Source organism: Loxodonta africana, chromosome 15 (genome assembly GCF_030014295.1).
Source record: "Loxodonta africana isolate mLoxAfr1 chromosome 15, mLoxAfr1.hap2, whole genome shotgun sequence".
Lineage (NCBI taxonomy): Eukaryota > Metazoa > Chordata > Mammalia > Proboscidea > Elephantidae > Loxodonta > Loxodonta africana.
The window spans coordinates 27,734,502-27,751,031 of record NC_087356.1 but is presented as its reverse complement, the minus strand read 5'-3'; the positions used below and the strand labels follow the sequence as shown (position 1 = coordinate 27,751,031).

Below are 16,530 nucleotides of genomic sequence, written 5' to 3'. Positions count from 1 at the left end.
ATTCATCAGTAAGCAAGGTCTCCTAATGGGAACATCACCTAAATTTTATTGGATTTGGTTTATGTGATACTGACAATTCCAAGTGAAGGCAGTGGTGGTTCAGTGGTAGAATTCTTGCCTTCCATCCGGGAGAGCTGGTTTTGATTCCTGCACCTCAGGTGCAGCCACCACCCTTCTGTCTGTGGAGGCTTGCGTGTCGCTGTGATACTCAACAGGTCTCTGCAGAGCTTCCAGACTAAGAAGGACTAGGAAGAAAGTTCTAGTGATCTACTTCTGAAAATTAGCCGGTGAAAACTCTGTGGATCACAGTGGACCAGTCTCATCGTACGTGAGTTGGCGGTCTGACTCAATGGCAGCTAACAACAGCAATACCAAGGAGTCCCTTGGTGGTGCAAATGCTTGACATGCTTGGCTGCTAAATGAAATATTGGAAGTTCAACTCCACCCAGAGGCCCCTAGGAAAAAAAGGCCTGACAATCTATTTCCAAAAAATCAGCCATTGAAAATCCTATGGAGCACAGTTCTACTCTGACATACATAGGGGTCGTCATGAGTTTGAACTGACTCAACAGCAACTGAGTTTTATTGGTTTAGGTGTTGTTAGGTGCCGTCTAGTCGGTTCCGACTCATAGCGACTCTATGCACAACAGAACGAAACCCTGCCCGCTCCAGCGCCATCCTTACAGTTGTTGTTATGCTTGAGCTCATTGTTGCAGCCACTGTGTCAGTCCACCTCGTTGAGGGTCTTCCTCTTTTCTGCTGACCCTGTACTCTGCCAAGCATGATGTCCTTCTCCAGGGACTGATCCCTTCTGACAATATGTCCAAAGTATGTAAGATGCAGTCTCGCCATCCTTGCTTCTAAGGAGCATTCTGGTGGTACTTCTTCTAAGACAGATTTGTTCGTTCTTTTGGCAGTCCATGGTGTATTTGATATTCTTCGCCAACACCACAATTCAATGGTGTCAACTCTTCTTTGGTCTTCCTTATTCATTGTCCAGCTTTCACATGCATATGATGTGATTGAAAATACCATGGCTTGGGTCAGGTGCATCTTAGTCTTCAGGGTGACATCTTTGCTCTTCAACACTTTGCAGAGGTCCTTTGCAGCAGATTTACCCAATGCCATTAACACATCTTTTGATTTCTTGACTGCTGCTTCTATGGCTGTTGATTGTGGATCCAAGTAAAATGAAATCCTTAACAACTTCAATCTTTTCTCCATTTATCGTGATGTTGCTCATTGGTCCAGTTCTGAGAATTTTTGTTTTCTTTATGTTGAGGCACAATCCATACTGAAGGCTGTGGTCTTTGATCTTCATTAGTAAGTGCTTTAAGTCCTCTTCACTTTCAGCAAGCAAGGTTGTGTCATCTGCATAATGCAGGTTGTTAATGAGTCTTCCTCCAATCCTGACGCCCCATTCTTCTTCATATAGTCCAGCTTCTCATAGTATTTGTTTAGCATACAGATTAAATAGGTATGGTGAAAGAATACAGCCCTGGGGCACACCTTTCCTGACTTTAAACCAATCAGTATCCCCTTGTTCTCTCTGAACAACTGCCTATTGATCTATGTAAAGGTTCCTCATCAGCACAATTAAGTGTTCTGGAATTCCCATTCTTCGCAGTGTTACCCATAGTTTGTTATGATCCACAGAGTCAAATGCCTTTGCATAGTCAGTAAAACACAGGTAAACATCCTTCTGGTATTCTCTGCTTTCAGCCAGGATCCATCTGACATCAGCAATGATATCCCTTGTTCCACGTCCTCTTCTGAAACTGGCCTGAATTTCTGGCAGTTCCCTGTTGATATACTGCTGCAGCCGTTTTTGAATGATCTTCAGCAGAATTTTGCTTGTGTGTGATATTAATGATATTGTTCTATAGTTTCCACATTCGGTTGGATCACCTTTCTTGGGAATAGGCATAAATATGGATCTCTTCCAATCAGTTGGCCAGGAAGCTGTCTTCCACGTTTCTTGGCATAGATGAATGAGCACCTCCAGCGCTGCATCTGTTTGTTGAAACATCTCAATTGATATTCCATCAATTCCTGGAGCCATGTTTTTCACCAATGCCTTCAGATCAGCTTGGACTTCTTCCTTCAGTACCATCAGCTCCTGATCATATGCCACCTTTGAATTGGTTGAACATCAACTAATTCTTTTTGGTATAATGACTCTGTGTGTTCCTTCCATCTTCTTTGGATGCTTCCTGCATCATTTAATATTTTCCCCATAGAATCCTTCACTATTGCAACTCAAGGCTTGAATTTTTTCTTCATTTCTTTCAGCTTGAGAAATGCCGATCGTGTTCTTCCCTTTTGGTTTTCCATCTCCAGCTCTTTGCACATGGCATTATAATACTTTATTTTGTCTTCTGGAGAGGCCCTTTGAAATCTTCTGTTCAGTTCTTTTACTTCATGAATTCTTCCTTTTGCTTTAGCTGCTCGATGCTCAAGTGCAAGTTTCAGAGTCTCCTCTGACATCCACCTTGGTCTTTTCTTTCTTTCCTGTCTTTTTAGTGACCTCTTGCTTTCTTCATGGATGATGTCCTTGATGTCATTCCACAACTCGTTTGGTCTTCGGTCACTAGTGTTCAATGCGTCAAATCTATTCTTCAGATGGTGTCTAAATTCAGGTGGGATATATTCAAGGTCATATTTTGGCTCTCGTGGACTTGCTCTGATTTTCTTCAGTTTCAGCTTGAACTTGCATAGGAGCAATTGATGGTCTGTTCCACAGTCGGCCCCTGGCCTTGTTCTGACTGATGATATTGAGCTTCTCCATCGTCTCTTTCCACAGATGTAGTCAATTTGATTTCTGTGTGTTCCATCTGGTGAGGTCCATGTGTATCGTTGCCATTTATGTTGGTGAAAGAAGGTATTTGCAATGAAGAAGTTGTTAGTCTTGCAGAATTCTATCGTTCGATCTCCAGCATTGTTTCCATCCCCAAGGCCATATTTTCCAACTACTGATCCTTCTTCTTCGTTTCCAGCTTCCGCATTCCAGTCACCAGTAATTATTAGTGCATCTTGATTGCATGTTCGATGAATTTCAGACTGCAGCAGCTGATAAAAATATTCTGTTTGTTCACCTTTGGCCCTAGTGGTTGGTGCGTAAATTTGAATAGTAGTCGTAGTAACTGGTCTTCCTTGTAGGCGTATGGATATTATCCTATCACTGGCAGCATTGTACTTCAGGATAGATCTTGAAACATTCTTTTTGACGATGAATGTAACACCATTCCTCTTCGAGTTGTCATTCCCAGCATAGTAGACTATATGATTGTCTGATTCAAAATGGCCAGTCCCAGTGCGTTTCAGGTCACTGATGCCTAGGATATCGATGTTGATGAGTTCCATTTCATTTTTGATGATTCCAGTTTTCCTAGATTCATACTTTGTTCATTCCAGGTTCCCATTATTAATGGATGTTTGCAGCGGTTTCTTCTCATTTTGAGTCACGCCACATCATCAAATGAAGGTCCCGAAAGCTTGACTCCATCCACGTCATTAAGGTCGACTCTACTTTGAGGAGGCAGCTCTTCCCCAGTCATCTTTTGAGTGCCTTCCAACCTAGGGGTCTCATCTTCCAGCACTATATCAGACCATGTTCCGCTGCTATTCATAAGGTTTTCACTGGCTAATGCTTTCAGAAGTAGACTGCCGGGTCCTTCTTCCTGGTCTGTCTTAGTCTGGAAGCTCAGCTGAAACCTGTCCTCCATGGGTGACCCTGCTGGTATCTGAATACTGGTGGCATAGCTTCCAGCATCACAGCAACAGACAAGCCCCCACAGTACGACAAACTGACAGACACGTGGGAGTTGGTTTAGGTAGATGGAGAAATTCGGCTACTTACCATCTTTGAAAGGAGCCTGGGTGGTGCTACAGATAAGCACTTAGTTGCTAACTGAAAGGCTGGCTGTTCAAACCCACGCAGTGACTCCATGGGAGAAAGACCTGGTGATCTACTGTTGTAAAGGTTCTAGCTTAGAAAATCCTGTGGGGCAGTTCTAGTCCGTCGCTTGGGGTTGCTGTGAGTCACAGCTACGCTTGACAACAGGAGTTTGCTGCCTCTGTCACTTACTGTGTGATCTTGAGGAGTTACTTTGCCTTTGGGTGTCTCACTTTCCTCATCTGTAAAATGGGGATAATAAGAGTATCCGTCTTATGAGGTTGTTGTAAGAAAGTATATTATAGTCAGTGCTTTTATTAAATGTTTGCTGCTATTATTTTTCAGTCATTTTACTAAACTTCAAAGTAATATAAAAAGAAAAGTTTAAAAACTCACCCATAAATCCACCACCAGGTATTTTGATATTTTATGACGGGCAGAATGGTGTGTCTTTCTTGAGTCCTGCTGCTTGAGTTTGAGCCCTGGCTTCATTACTTTGTTCAAATCAACTTATCTTTGGCTTTGGTTGCTTTTTATTTAGATGAGTGATAATAATAGTGCTTAGCTCATAAAATTGTCATAAAAATTAAATGAATTGTTACATGTTTAGTGCTTAGAAGAATGCCTGGGCATAATGAGTGGTGAATAAAAATTATATATTTTATTCTTTATGAATACTTGAAAGTATACGTTTATAAATTTTAATAATAAATTCTTTTTATTTTCTATTTGATTGTATGTATAATTTTTAATGTCTAATTGTTACTATTCTATTACTTTGAGATACCATGAACCCTAAACAGTAATTATCTCATTCGTATGTTAGAAATGTTTTGTTCTGCCTATCCCATTTTTTTAGGAAGAAAAGGTTATTTTTTGTAAATATTTAAAAAAGTTTCTTTTGCATAAAATTTGATGTTGAAATACAATTTTAAATTTAATTTAGAGTATATTTCAAACAGTTTTGAACTTTAGGCCAAATGATTCTGTACAATAATGCCTGGAAATAAACTTAACCGTTTTTATTATATTACTGCCAAGTTTTCCTTTACCGAGTTTCACAGGTTTTATGTTACTGGGTTGCTGGTAAACTTTATGACTCTATGGGCATGATACAGACCAGTATCTGCATGTTTCATGAGTAATCATGATGCTGCCTTGGCCTGTGTTCCCCATGTTTTGTGGCTCAGTCTTTAAAACTTAAAATAAAAATATATATGATATGAAATAACTTTATTTAGTTACGATTTGCTAAAATAGTCACATAGATGAATTTGTTTGGTCCCCATGGGACCAAATATTTGAAAATGGCAAAATAAAAATCTAAGCTTTGTGATCATTATATATATACTAGTTTTCTTCTAGAAAGTGCTGGAACTTGCTTTGGTGTCTCATAAATGTGTGTGGTATTTAGCAGTTTGGATCTCAAAATAGCCTCTTTTGATTAGTTATTAAAATTAAAATATCCAGCACATTGCTTTGTCATGTCAACATGGTATAGATCTGAGTTTAACTTTTTAATGTATTCCATTTTTGTGTATTTGTCTTTGTTTTCCAATTTGAATTTGGGTAAAGTTAATATGATTTTGTGGTAAGCAAAGCTTAAGAATGTATAAAAATCAGATAAAATTATTTTTCTTTGCTCTATAAAAAAAAAAGAATGTATAAAAATCAGATAAAATTATTTTTCTTTGCTCTATAGAGTTATATAAAATGGAATCTTTTAAGTTTGTGTTTTCCAGCAGGTAGATCTTTGGAACGTAAAATGGCTAAATTTATTTTTACTGTCTTTATAAGTGATCTTTTATCATTTATTCTTTTGGTTTATAAACATTTGTTAAATCTCTACCATGCCAGTTACTGTGCTAATGCCAGGGGATAAAAAGACAAATTAGGAGAGCAAAGTTTATTGGGAATACCTTTGGCAGTGCACTCAGATTCTTAAGTTGAAAAATCACAAGAGTAATTCTATAATGTCAGATGTTTCCCTTTACAAGAAAAGTGACTGTTCATAAAATATTAGAAATATAGGAAGTGAAATTAGTTGTATCATCCTTTTTTAGCGAGTGGTTAGTTTTCTTTTCTGTTGGGAGTGGGGGTGAGATAGAATTCTCCATATGCTGATAGTTATTGAAGCTGTATGCTAGGTACATAGTGAAGGATTCGTTAATCTAAAACTTAAGTCAGATGAAATACTGTTTTGGCAAATATTGTGATCCTGTTTGGTATTTCCAGAAAATACATAGGTTTAATTTGTGGTGAATTTGTTCTTTGTGATTTTACATTTGATTCACTTTGTGGTTCAGTAGAATTAATGTTTGTTTCTAGATGAACTGGATACTGAGATGGGAGAATAGATTATTAAAAATCGATATAGAAACAACAGATTACTTTCAATTATGTGTGTTTTTTCTTTTTTTCTTTATTGACAAATGTTTTATTATATATAAAAATACATATTATAAAAGATTTGTCAATTCAGCAATTCTTACATGCACAGTTCAGTGATATTGAATACATTCATCATGTTGCACAACCATTACAACTGTCCTTTTCCAAATTATTCCACCACTATTAACAGAAACTTAGTGCCTCCTAAGCACTGACTTCCCCTTTTCCTCTTCCTTCTACCCTTAGTAACCACTAATAAACTTTGATCTTTATATATTTGCCCATTTCATATATGTGAGATCATACAATATATGTCCATTTGTGACTGACTTATTTCACTTAACATAATGTCTTTGAGATTCGTCCATGTTCTACTATGGATCAGGACTTCACTTCTCTTTATGGCTGAGTAATATTCCATTGCCCTCACGTGTCTGTCAGTTTGTCATACTGTGGGGGCTTGCATGTTGCTGTGATGCTACAAGCTATGCCACTGGTATTCAGATACCAGCAGGGTCACCCATGGAGGACAGGTTTCAGTTGAGCTTCCAGACTGAGACAGACTAGGAAGAAGGACCCGGCAGTCTACTTCTGAAAAGCATTAACCAGTGAAAACTTTATGAATAGCAGTGGAACATTGTCTGATACAGTGCTGGAAGATGAGCCCCCCAAGTTGGAAGGGACTGAAAAGATGACTGGGGAAGAGCTGCCTCCTCAAAGTAGAGTCGACCTTAATGACGTGGATGGAGTCAAGCTTTTGGGACCTTCATTTGATGATGTGGCGTGACTCAAAATGAGAAGAAACAGCTTCAAACATCTGTTAATAATCGGAACCTGGAATGTATGATGTGTGAATCTAGGAAAACTGGAATCATCAAAAATGAAATGGAACTCATCAACATCGATATCCTAGGCATCAGTGACCTGAAAGGCACTGGGACTGGCCATTTTGAATCAGACAATCATATAGTCTACTATGCTGGGAATGACAGCTCGAAGAGGAATTGTGTTGCATTCATTGTCAAAAGAACGTTTTAAGATCTATCCTGAAGTACAATGCTGCCAGTGATAGGATAATATCCATACGCCTATAAGGAACACCACAATGGTTTTTGGTTTTGTTATAACGAAGACCAGTTAATACGACTGTTATTCAAATTTATGGACCAACCGCTAGGGCCAAAGATAAAGAAATAGGAGATTTTTATCAGCTGCTGCAATCTGAGGTTGATCGAACATGCAATCAAGATGCATTGATAATTACTGGCGATTGGAATGCGAAAGTTGGAAACAAAGAAGAAGGATCAGTAGTTGGAAAATATGGCCTTGGTGATAGAAACAGTGCCAGAGATTGAATGATAGAATTTTGTAAGACCAACGACTTCTTCATTGCAAATACCTTCTTTCACCAACATAAACGGCAATGATACACATGGACCTCACCAGATGGAACACACAGAAATCAAATTGACTACATCTGTGGAAAGAGACGATGGAGAAGCTCAATATCATCAGTCAGAACAAGGCCAGGGGCCGACTGTGGAACAGACCATCAATTGCTCCTATGCAAGTTCAAGCTGAAACTGAAGAAAATCAGAGCAAGTCCACGAGAGCCAAAATATGACCTTGAATATATCCCCCCTGAATTTAGAGACCATCTGAAGAATAGATTTGACGCATTGAACACTAGTGACCGAAGACCAGACGAGTTGTGGAATGACATCAAGGACATCATCCATGAAGACAGCAAGAGGTCACTAAAAAGACAGGAAAGAAAGAAAAGACCAAGATGGATGTCAGAGGAGACTCTGAAACTTGCACTTGAGCATCGAGCAGCTAAAGCAAAAGGAGGAATTCATGAAGTAAAAGAACTGAACAGAAGATTTCAAAGGGCCTCTCCAGAAGACAAAATAAAGTATTATAATGCCATGTGCAAAGAGCTGGAGATGGAAAACCAAAAGGGAAGAACACGATCGGCATTTCTCAAGCTGAAAGAAATGAAGAAAAAATTCAAGCCTTGAGTTGCAATAGTGAAGGATTCTATGGGGAAAATATTAAATGACGCAGGAAGCATCCAAAGAAGATGGAAGGAATACACAGAGTCATTATACCAAAAAGAATTAGTCGATGTTCAACCAGTTCAAAGGTGGCATATGATCAGGAGCTGATGGTACTGAAGGAAGAAGTCCAAGCTGATCTGAAGGCATTGGTGAAAACCAAGGCTCCAGGAATAGATGGAATGTCAACTGAGATGTTTCAACAAACAAATGAGGCGCTGGAGGTGCTCACTTGTCTATACCAAGAAATATGGAAGACAGCTTTCTGGCCAACTGACTGGAAAAGATCCATATTTATGCCTATTCCTAAGAAAGGTGATCCAACCGAATGTGGAAATTATAGAACAATATCATTAATATCACACGCAAGCAAAATTTTGCTGAAGATCATTCAAAAATGGCTGCAGCAGTGTATCGACAGGGAACTGCCAGAAATTCAGGCTGGTTTCAGAAGAGGACGTGGAACCAGGGATATCATTGCTGATGTCAGATGGATCCTGGCTGAAAGCAGAGAATACCAGAAGGATGTTTACCTGTGTTTTACTGACTATGTAAAGGCATTTGACTGCATGGATCATAACAAATTACGGATAATGTTGCGAAGAATGGGAATTCCAGAATGCTGAATTGTGCTCATGAGGAACCTTTACATAGATCAAGGGGCAGTTTTTCAGACAGAACAAGGGGATACTGATTAGTTTAAAGTTAGGAAAGGTGTGCCTCAGGGCTGTATTCTTTCACCATACCTATTCAATCTGTATGCTGAACAAATAATCCGAGAAGCTGGACCATATGAAGAAGAGCGGGGCATCAGGATTGGAGGAAGACTCATTAACAATCCGTGTTATGCAGATGATACAACCTTACTTGGTGAAAGTGAAGAGGACTTGAAGCACTTACTAACGAAGGTCAAAGACCACAGCCTTCAGTATGGATTGCACCTCAACATAAAGAAAACAAAAATCTTCACAACTGGACCAATAAGCAACATCATGATAAATGGAGAAAAGATTGAAGTTGTTAAGGATTTCATTTTACTTGGATCCACAATCAACAGCCGTGGAAGCAGCAGTCAAGAAATCAAAAGACGCATTGCATTGGGTAAATCTGCTACAAAGGAACCCTTTAAGGCGTTGAAGAGCAAAGATGTCACCTTGAAGACTAAAGTGCACCTGACCCAAGCCATGGTATTTCCAATCGGATCACATGCATGTGAAAGCTGGACAATGAATAAGGAAGACCGAAGAAGAATTGACGCCTTTGAATTGTGGTGTGGGCGAGGAATATTGAATAGACCAGGGACTGCCAAAAGAAAGAACAAATCTGTCTTAGAAGTACAGCCAGAATGCTCCTTAGAAGGAAGGATGGCGAGACTGCGTCTTACATACTTTGGACATGTTGTCAGGAGGGATCAGTCCCTGGAGAAGGACATCGTGCTTGGCAGAGTACAGGGTCAGCGGAAAAGAGGAAGACCCCCAATGAGATGGATTAACACAGTGACTGTAACAATGAGCTCAAGCATAACGACGATTGTAAGGATGGCTCAGGACCGGGCAGTGTTTCGTTCTGTTGTGCATAGGGTCGCTATGAGTCGGAACTGACTCGACGGCACCTAGCAACAACAAGAACAAGAGGAACAATATTCCATTGTTTATACGTACCACATTTTTTCTATCCGTTCATCTGTTGATGGACATTTAGGCTGTTTCCACCTTTTGGCTATTGTGAATAGTAGTGAACATTGGTGTACATGTTTCTATTTGTGTTCTTGTTTTCAGTTCTTTTGGTATTTACCTAAAATGGGATTGTTGGGTCATGTGGTACTTCTGTGAGGAACCACTAAACTGTTTTCCACAGTGGTGTACTATTTTCTGTTCTCGCCATCACTGGATGAGGGTTCCAATTTCTCCATATCATAGCCAACACTTTTATTTTCCGTTTTTATTTATTTTTGATTATAGCCATTTTATGGGTATCTTTGGCATCTCATTGTGGTTTTGATTTGCATCTCTGTAATGACTAATGGAAGCCCTGACGGCACAGTGGTTACGAACTACGGCTGCTATCTGAAAGGTTGGCAGTTCAAATCCACCAGCTGCTGGTTGGAAACCCTATAGGGCAGTTCTACCCTGTCCTATATAGGGTTGCTGTGAGTTGTAATTGACTCTATGGCAATGGGTAATGACTGATAATGTTGAACATATTTTTTCATATACTTGTTGGCCATTTGTATTTCTTCTTCGGAGAAATGTCTATTCATGTTGTCTTTTTTTGAAGGGGCTGTTTGTCTTTTTGTTGTTAACCTTTTCTTTTTAATGTTGTTGTTGTTGTTAGGTGCCTTCAATTTAGTTCTGACTCATAGAGGCCCTGTGCAGAACAGAATGAAATGCTGCCCGGTCCTGGGCCATCCTCCCAATCATTGCTATGTTTGAACTCATCATTGCAGCCTCTGTGTCAGTCCATCTTGTTGACGGTCTTCCTCTTTTTTGTTGATCCTCTACTTTACCAAGCATGATGTCCTCCTCCAGGGACTGGTCCCTCTTGATAACATGTCCAAAGTAAGTGAGATGAAGTCTTGTCATCCTCACTTCCGAGGAGCATTCTGGCTATACTTCTTCCAAGGCAGATGTGTTCATTCTTCTGGCAATCCATAAAAAAAAAATCCATAGTGTAGTAAATATTCTTTGCCAACACCATAATTCAGAGGCTTCAATTCTTCTTCAGTCTACCTTATTCACTGTCCATCTTTCACGTGCGTATAAGGTGATGGAAAATACCATGGCTTGGGACAGGTGCACCTTAGTCCTCAAAGTGACATCTTTACTTTTTAACACTTTAAAGAGGTCTTCTCCAGCAGACTTGCCCGTTGCGATATGTTGTTTGATTTCTTGACTGCTGCTTCCATGGGTGTTGATTGTAGATCCAAGTAAAATGAAATCCTTGACAGCTTCAAAGTCAGTATTTTGGAGTTGTCTAGGATTTTTCTGTTTTTAAAATTTCAGGACACAGGATATATTAAACTTTCTTCTTGTGTTTTCTAGGTAACAAGCTTTACATTATGGAAATTTATAAATCACGTACCAAAGTAGAGGGACTAGTATAATGCATCTTCCACCATGTACCTATCATCTGTTTATCTAATAGAAGAAGAATGAAGTGGTCTACCTTAATTTTGCTAGACCGAACAAGTGTTCTGGGAGGAAGTGTAAGCAGCTATCTCCTTCTTGGCATTATCCATAAATAATGAAATGTAAGATGATAGTTATAAGAACACTGTCCAGAGAGTGGGTACTAAAGGCAAGTGTGGACTGTCATATCCAGGAAACTCACTTCAGACTTTGCATTTCATATAAGAGAAAACTGAGGCCCAGAGAGGTAGAGTGAATTAATTATGATCACAAGTCTTAGTTTGTTGGAGAGTTTAGATTTGAGCTAGATTCTCTAACCCAAATATGGTGCCTTTTTTTCCTTTTCGGCTGTTGGCAAAGTATATTGTTTTGGCTATACTTTGTATGGCTTTGAGTTTATGATCATTTTTCTAGTGGTGCTGTATTGGAATGATTTCTTGAGGGAGCCCTTAAATTTGTGTTTTTAACTTAGCCTTCTCCAAACTATCTTCACCTTGGTCCCTCCTTTCCTTATAAAAGATCCAAATTCTAGATCATCTCATCTTTACTCTGCTTTTGTAGCCTTCTATTTAGAGACCTTCTTCTATGTTTTCATTAGGTTGTTTCCATGTTGAATTAAAAAAAGGTGAAAAATTGTTCTTTACATTTGGCTAGGATACCTTCCTTTCTGAGAGGATCATAGAAAAAGAGAGACTTTATTATTATTATTATTTTTTTGGTCAGGACCAGGCAGAGTTATCGCAAGAAACAGGGATATTTTGTAATCAGTTCTTCCCTTATCCTTCAGAAAATCACCCTTACTGTGGAAGAAGACCCACACTAATGCTTCTTGATTAGTGTGGGGAAGTATATGAGGCAAAGAAAATGATGGGGTGGTCAGTGGTGCCATCGGCCCTATGCACAATGATCCCAGCATTAGGATTTCCAGGAGAAGCTATTCCTTTGACTCCCCCTTCGCTTCTCTCAGAGCCCTGGTGGTGCAGTGGGTAAGAGCTCAGGCTGCTTACCAAAAGGTCAGCAGCTCAAATCCACCAGCCATTCGCTGGAAACTCCATGGGGCAGTTATACTCTGTCCTATAGGGTCACTATGAGTTGGAATTGACTGGACAGCAATGGGTTTGGGTTTTGGTTTTTCACTTGTCCCATTCCTTATATTTAAAGTTTCTTCTCTCAGAAGACTTCCCAGAAGCTTAATTTGTCTACTGTTTGTCTCCCTTCTTGAGAAGTACTTTAACTTAAATTGTACTCGCAAAGCATTAACTATACCCCTTTGGGAGTTTACTTTGCAATATGACCTTATTTCCGCTTGATGAATTATTGCCTTGTTTATAAGCGCTCTCCTCCCCTGGTCTAAGTGAAATGCCTCTGGTTATAAATTGAGCTAGTTGTCTCCTGTGACAATGGAGGCCTTTGGGGATGCCTTTGAGAACTCTTCATCCAAATCTTGACTATATAGAGTGGCATATAGGTTTTGACAGGACGAGAGCCTATATATATTGGCAGTATGTTAAGATTTATTGGATAGGAAGATTTTTTTTTTTTTTAATTGGACCGAGACTCTGACCATATGCTGGTGGGGTGGAGAGGAGGGAGACAGAGACATGAAAGTGCAGGTGAAGAGAGAGGTTCATTATAGGGTCACTATGAATTGAAGTCGACTTGATGGCAGTGGTTTTGGTTTTGGTTTAATACTTTTTCAGGATAGATGAAGAATAAAGCATGCTTGCTATTCTTAAGGAGCACATTGTCTAGGAGTATGTAGTATCTAATCATGTTATCAGTGTGTATATTTATGAGTGCTGTGGTGCTGGGGTCGCTATGAGTCGGAATCGACTCGACGGCACTGGGTTTGGCTTTTTTTGGTTTGGTGGGAGCACAGATAAGATAGTGACTCATTCTTTGAAGTAGAGGTACTTTTTGAGCTGGGCCCTAGATAGTGAAATCAAATTATTTTTAAGCCAGGAAGTGTATTAATTTTCTATGACTGAAGTAGCAAATTGCCACAAACTTAGTGGCTTAAAACAACACGAATTTATTACCTTACAGTTCTGTAGATCAGAAGTCTGAAATGGGTCCTGCTGGGCTAAAATCAAGGTTATCAGGAGGGGTATATTTCTTTCTGTAGGTTTTCGGAGAGAATCCATTTCCTAGCCTTTTCCAGCTTTTGCAGGCAGTCTGGATTCCTTGGCTCACAGCTCCCTTCCTCCATATTAAAGGCAGCAACATAGCATCTCTCTGACCCTCGTTTCATCGTCATATCTCTTTCTCTGAGTCTCTTCTTGTGTCTTCCTCTTCCACTTTTAAAGACCCTTGTGAGTACCTTGGGTCCACCTGGAGAATTCAGGATAATTGCCCTGTCTCACAGCTGCTTAGCAATTTTAAACCATCTGCAAATTCCTCTTTGCTATGTAACCTAATAGATTTACAGGTTCTGAGGATTAAGACATAGGTATCTTTTGGGGGCCATTATTCTGCTTACCACAGGAAGGGATAGTTTTTATGCTATTCTCCTGTTTCAAAACTTGGATGACTTATTACTTATAAAAGAGGCTCTGTTTTGGGGATCCCAGCATTGAAATGTGATGATACGTATGGTTCTTTTCATCAAAATAATGTTTACACAGAAATTTTGTAATGGTTTTGGGAGGGCCTATTAGAGACCTGAGGGCAGTGGTGATTCAGTGGTAGAATTCTCGCTTTCCTTGCGGGAGACCCAGGCTCAGAACCATCCTTCTGTCAGTGGAAGCTTTTTGTGCTGCTGTGATTTTGAACACGTTTCAGCAGAGCTTCCAGACTAAGATGACCTAGGAAGAGAAAGGCCTGGTAATCTCTTCTGCAAATCAACCAGTGAAAACTGTATGGATCACAAGAGATCCGTCTGTAACAGGTCATAGGGATGGTGCAGAACTGGGCAGTGTTTCATTTTGTTGTGTATGGGGTCACCATTAGTCGGGGCCAACTTGAAGGCAGCTTACAACAGCAATAACATTAGAGACCTTGCCTGGCTTTTAAGGCCTTTTCAGTCTAACCCTAGCATAGCTCTCCTCTTCCCCTAACTTCATCTCCCAACCTCAGTAATCTGTATTTCTGGCTTAGTGCTTCTCAAACCTGACTGTATATCTGAAACATCTGTGAAATAGTATAAAAATTATGTTCCCAAGACTCTTCCTTTCCAGCCAGGGTTGAGAACTGCTGTTGTAGGTATACTAGACTAATTGTTATTCTTAGAAAAAATCATGTGTTTTTATATCTCCGTGCCTTTGTCCTTGCTGTACCCTTGTACTTACTTTGAATTTCATTCTTTCCCTTTCCTCCCCTTACCTCTACTGAATGAATTCATAGTATTTTTTCAAGGTCCAGATGAGATGGCATCTTCTGTGATGTTCCTGTCTCACTTTCTTTTAGAACTTCTTTGTTATTTCTTCTCTGGTTATTTAACACTCTTTATATTTCTGTTATAGCAGTTGGCTCATTATGTTTAGTAGTTTACATTTGTTTGCTGAGCGGACTATGAATTCCTTGTTTCTAGCACCTATTATAGTAAATGAGTAGGCATTTAGTAAATGTTCATCTGAATGTTTAACATAACCATCATCATTTATCAAGTTAATGGTCATTGACCTCATTCGTCTGCTTTTGGTGAGGTCATAATCAGTTAGCACCTTCTCCAGGAAGTAAGCAGAGGAACTAGAAATTTATAAAGTGGTAGGAACTGATTAAAGTGTTTCTGATTATTAGTGTTGTATGATTTTTTTTTTCTTCCTGTTTGTTGCTCTATATTTTGCCAGAATATCTGGGTGATATGCACCAGATTTCGAGATTGCGTTTAGGGTTGTCTGACTTAAAATAAAGTTACATGGCATTCACTTTGGGGAGCTCTGGGGGAAAGGTTACTTCAAAGCTGGGCAGTTGTCATTTCAGAGCAGCTGATGCTGAGTTATGTTAAGAGGTCCATGTAATTGTCAGTTTGGAGAGTCATGCCATGCATAAGATGTCATAGACAAAGGAACAATGGTGTCAAATATGAGCTCCATGTCAAAAGTCAAAGAACAGATTATCTGAAATACTGTGCTGATCAGAATCGAGCTACTTCTAAAAAGGGTAATTCTTTGTAGCATGTGGCAGGATTTCTCTATTTGAATACAGTTTATTAGTTTACTGAGCACCATGGCAGTGATTAGCAGGAGAGCAATTTATTGTTCATCGATTTGTATTCATCTCTCATCCCCCAGTACCAAAGAACAGTCTTTTACCAGTTGACACTTCCCTCCTGGAATGGGATTTAGAGCAGCTCCTGCTGATACACTATCACCAGTGGAAAGCTTGGGGCTGCGTTTTAGTTACTTTTTCTTCTCTTCCATCTTATTAATATGTCCCTACAAACTACCAACTTCTTGCCCACGTCAAACATGTTTTTACTGTAAATGCAAATTATTTTGGCATCCACTTTCTTTCATTCTCTCTTCTTTTTAGTTCAAATCTATACCTTCCCAGGAACAAAAGGGGCTCGTTTCCCAGTTGAGTTACCCCCTTTTATAGCTTTCCCTGAAGTTGTACCCACAACTTCTTACATCCCATTGACTTGTTTGATGGATGTCCTTTCAGCCGTTTGCCAGCTGACGACCGCACTCAACTATTCAAGGCCCACTTGGAATGTCATCTCATTTTACCCCGACTCCTCCAGGTAGTTAAGTAGTTTGTTTTCTTTGCTTCTAAAGAATGCTGTTCATATCTCTGTTACAGAATTTATCACATTATTCTCAGTTGAGAATTCTTCCATCCCTTCAAGGCTAAACATTTTACCCTTCAATGAGTTTTATATTCAAAACCAATATATGATAGTAAGATTTAAGGTAGGTGAGGGGTAAGCCTTTATTTCATTTTAAATGCAGGTCTGTTTTTAGGAAGATCAGTTTTAGGAAGCAGTATTTATGGAAATGTGGATTTGGAATTGGGTTCTTGAAAAGTTTTAGGCTCACTTATCATTTGGAAAGTGTTTGTATACCCTCAGGAGTCTGTGTCTGTTTGAAGACCACTCACTGCCCTGAAGAAATTCTTG

The 16,530-nt window shown here is 39.4% G+C and overlaps 1 protein-coding gene across 20 annotated transcripts in view; it reads left to right on the top strand.

Annotated features, from left to right (window-relative positions):
• EXOC6B (exocyst complex component 6B) overlaps positions 1-16,530 on the top strand; it is a 712,770-nt gene that overhangs the window by 36,761 nt on the left and 659,479 nt on the right. Inside the window, exon 2 of one of the 20 annotated variants that reach the window (XM_064268717.1) lies at positions 16,077-16,155. The exons of the other annotated variants lie outside the window; for them this stretch is intronic. The gene's annotated coding sequence lies outside the window, so the exon portion shown is untranslated. The remainder of the gene's footprint in view (positions 1-16,076; positions 16,156-16,530) is intronic. 20 annotated transcript variants of the gene reach the window in all.